The following is a 4,206-nucleotide window of genomic DNA, read 5'->3' as shown; positions in this document are numbered from 1 at the left end:
CAGGAGTCCTGCTTGCACTGCCTGGGATTGGCCTTCCCGGCCCCGCCCACCCGGGTCTGCTGGCAGGGCACACAGACCTAGCTGGCTTCGGGTCAGCACCTGCCTGCGGCCAGGAGCTGTGTGCTTCTGCAGACTTTAAAAAAAGGAAATCGGGAACAGCGTCTAGACCAGGAAGAAAGGGAGAACGAGCAGATCAGAGCTGATGGTGAGTGGTGGGAAAGGAGAGCGAAGCTTCGATGAAGGCTCACTTTGTGTTGATGAGGGTTTTAATCCTTGGGTCTCAGAGAGTTCGGTGAATTTGATCCTCTAACACAGCCAGCTAAGGTATGGAAGGAGGGGAGAGCTGTGATTGGAAGCTCTAACTTTAGTCTTCCCCAGCATACCACTGTTTGTCACTTGCAATCATCTGGGCAGCAAGCATCTCATTCTCTCAGCACCATCCCTGACCTTATAGTTCACCAAGGATGTGGCTCCAGTATTCATTAATTCCAGTACTTGCTGACATTTGAGTACCTGCTATGCACAGAAATCAGTGAAATATATTACTACTGCATATATTACTGTGGCGAATGCACATATTCTATGGGAAAGTATAAAGCAAAAAGGGGAAAGGGGAGTACTGAGATCTGCTTAAGGAAGGGTAGTCCAGGAAGGCCTCACAGATAAGGGGATGCCTCACTGATAAAGTACATCTGAGCATAGCCAGGTAGGAGGTGCATCTGTCTGCACACTCATCTCTCCTGTCACCATGACTCAGGGCTTCCTGCTTCACTGGTGACCAGTCCCTCCCTTTCTCTGAGCCCCTTTCCTTCTTAAGGATTTTGGTCCCAGTTACACCTTCTCTCTCTTACACCATCCCTCTCTTCTTTTTTTCCGGAAATATTGCCATCAAACACCAAAGTGCTTTATTGTCACTCACGGTTTCCTGGGGGGAAGGCTCTTTGAGCCCCCATTCTAACTACTGTCCTCTTTCTTTGCCCCTGTGTAGAAAGTAAATCTCTTTGAAAGACTGTCAATGGTTGCTGCTTCCATTTTATCAGATTAGGGTGCCAGATTAATGGTGGTCGTGAATTCTTTCACACTCCTCCCATTGAGAAGTTGGGTATTGTTGTAGACCGCTCTGCCTGGTTCTAGGAATTGTACCTTGACCCCTTGTGGCTAAGGGCGAGGGGCAACCTCTGGAATGCGAGCGGCAGGAGACAAAGCTTGTCTCTGGTAGCAAATGCTGCCTCAGTTTCCTCTCCTTGCCCCCAAAGCTTGCTAGGAAGTCAATGACGGGTAAGACCCCTCACAGTGGGGGGCAACCTAAGCCACACTCGATCACTTGGGAGGCCTTCATGGAAGGACAGGGTGGGGGGGGCTGCAACAAAGAGCAATGGACTCTCGCTCCCCCAGCTTTGTCATAGCCCGAGTCCCCATGATCTCTGGGAGAAGCGCTTCCTAGCTCTAATCCCCTTAAGCCTGAATACCTGTTGGGGAGAGGTGCGGCTCCTTGCCTTGCTAGAGCGTGTCCTGGGGAAAAATCTGGCATCACAAAGACTTCCTGATAAACCTGTGAAATCTGCTCTGCTAAGAGTGCTTTCATTCACATGTTAAGGGTTAGAGCAGAAAACCCTAAAACTCTGTTCCTGACTGACTCATAGTAAGCCCTCAGATTTCTTTGAAATGTTATCTACTGTTTGATCCTTGCTGCCCTGTATTCCTGTGTATTAGAACCCAATAAAAGGCCCTGGAGGAGGGGGCTTGAGGCCTTTTTCTCCTCGGAGAAACTGGCCGCTGCTGGCCTTTTTCCCTTGAGAAACTGGCCTCTGCCCACGGCCTTTTTCCTCTGGGAAAATGGCCACTTCTCCTCCCTAAGCAGATCACATCATCATGTCTCAGTCATATTTACTCTCATCCGTGGCACTTAGGGGGACTTGAGAGAAAAGTTGCCCCACAGGGTATGACATTGCTCCCCTCAAGGTGGGGCTGACTCTGAGAATGCTTTGATTCATAAATTATAGTGGTGCTATTTTAGTTTGAAAGCATGGCCTTAGGTACCTGCAGCTTTCACTTCCTGTCACTTGGAACACTGGCTCTTGAACCTTGAGCTTCTACAAAATAATCTGACCACCCCACTGGAGTGTCCATGTGAAAGGCCACAAACACATGGAGGAGGAAAGTGGACAGATAAGACCAGCCTTCTAGCCATCTCTACCAAGGCAGCAGATGCGTGAGTGAAGTCTTGGGCACTCCAGACTACTCCAGCCACTAACTGAATACATCTGAAACACCCCAGTGGATGCCATGTGGAGCAGATGAATGGGCCTGCTGAGCCCTGCCCAAGTTCCTTACTCATTGTTTATAAACCTAAGAACATGATTGTTCGGTTCGGCAACTAACTTTAGGGCATATCTCCACACTCCCATTCTTTTTTTTTTTAAGATTTTATTTATTTATTTATCTTTAGAGGGGAAGGAGAGAGGGAGAGAAACATCAATGTATGGTTGCCTTTCGTGCGTCCCCTGCTGGGAGTTGGCCTGCAGGGAACCCGCCTGCAACCCAGGCATGTGCCCTGACTGGGAATCGAACCGCGATCCTCTGGTTCACAGGCCCGCACTCAAGCCACTGAGCTACACCAGCCAGGGCCCACACTCCCATTCTTTATTTAACCCATTCTAGCATAGCTTGTGTTCCTTTCACTCATTCTTAGAATTTGCTCTTATTAAACCACCCATAACATCCATGTTATCAAATCCAGTGCTTTCTTTTCTGCTGTAATCATACTCAATTTATAACTACATTGGACATTGAAAAAAAAAAAAAAACTTTCCTCTCTTGGATTCTGTGATCCCATTCCCTCCCAGTTTTTCTTCTGCTGTGTTGGTCTTCTTTGCAGGGCCCTCCTGACCCTGACCTTTAAATGATGAAAGCCCAAGGACTGGTTCTGAGATATTTCCTCTTTCTCCATTCTCCCCAAGGAGATGCCATCAATTCCAGTGGAATTAACTGCCATCAGTATGCTGGAGTTTCCAAAATGTTCGCACCCAGCTCGAGCCTCTTACTGTGGCTTTAAAAAACATCCTTAATCTCTCTAAGTAGCATACCTTATCTCCAACAACATTATTCCATCATTTCATTACTTATTGTTTCTTAAATCATCTTGTTAATTTATGACCTGTTGCTGAATAGAGTAGAAGCTCATTGAGGTTTATCTTGTTTCACACTATGACAAGAAGGCATAGAAAAAAACCTGGTGAGCAGTGACCGGTTACTAGACATTTAGCAACTGGCTGGCTAGTAAACACTCACTCTGTATTCACGGACTGGCTGCCTGGTTTACATGCCCACTGGATGACTAACAGTCTCTTCAAAATGTGTCCAAAGCAGAACCCAATGGGCTTTCGATTCCCCCATCCCAACATGTTATATTTTCCAAACTCTCCACACGGCAGTGAATGGCACTGATACTGTTCAGTTCTTCAAATCCAAATCTGGACATCTTCATCTGTTGCCTTCTCTCAAATCTCCTTGCACCAAATATATCAGTCCCATGGGCTCTACTTCTGTATTAATTATCCAGTGTTTCACAAGAAATTAAGTGAAAACCTACCCATTAAAAACAACAAACAAGTAAACAAAGTATAGCCAGAGACATTGAAATAAAGAACAAATGAACATTAACCAGAGAGGTGGGGGGAGAGGATAAGGGGAGGAAAAAAGGGAAGGGGTCATCCAAGAACATGTATAAAGGACACACGGACAAAGCCAAAGCGGGGAAGGATTGAGGGTGGGAAGTGGGGATGGGTGGGGTGGGGGTCAGCGGTGGCCGGAAAATGGAGACATCTGTATTTGAGCAACAGTTTTAAAATGCCATTAAAAAAGACATACAAAAAATTAAATGCAAATAAATAAAAACAAACATCGTCATTGCATAGTTTCTATGGGTCGAGGACCTCGGCGTGGCACAGCTGGATGGCTCTGGCTCAAGATGTCTCACGAGCTGGCAGCCAGAGTTGTGATGGTTCATCTGATGTGCCACCGACCTGGCTAAGGGATCTCTAGATAGCTGGTAAAACATGGCTTCTGAGTATGTCTATCTGTGAGAGTCTTTCCAAAAAAGGTTAGCTTTTGAATCAGCTGTCTGAATAAAGATCTACTCTCATGAAAGTGAGCTAGCACCATCCCACCCTTTGAAGGTCTGAATAGAACGAAAAGGTGAAGGAG

The sequence above is a fragment of the Sturnira hondurensis genome, unplaced genomic scaffold (genome assembly GCF_014824575.4).
Source record: "Sturnira hondurensis isolate 20B ecotype Veracruz unplaced genomic scaffold, ASM1482457v3 Scaffold0005252, whole genome shotgun sequence".
NCBI lineage: Eukaryota > Metazoa > Chordata > Mammalia > Chiroptera > Phyllostomidae > Sturnira > Sturnira hondurensis.
This window is presented reverse-complemented; position numbering follows the sequence as displayed.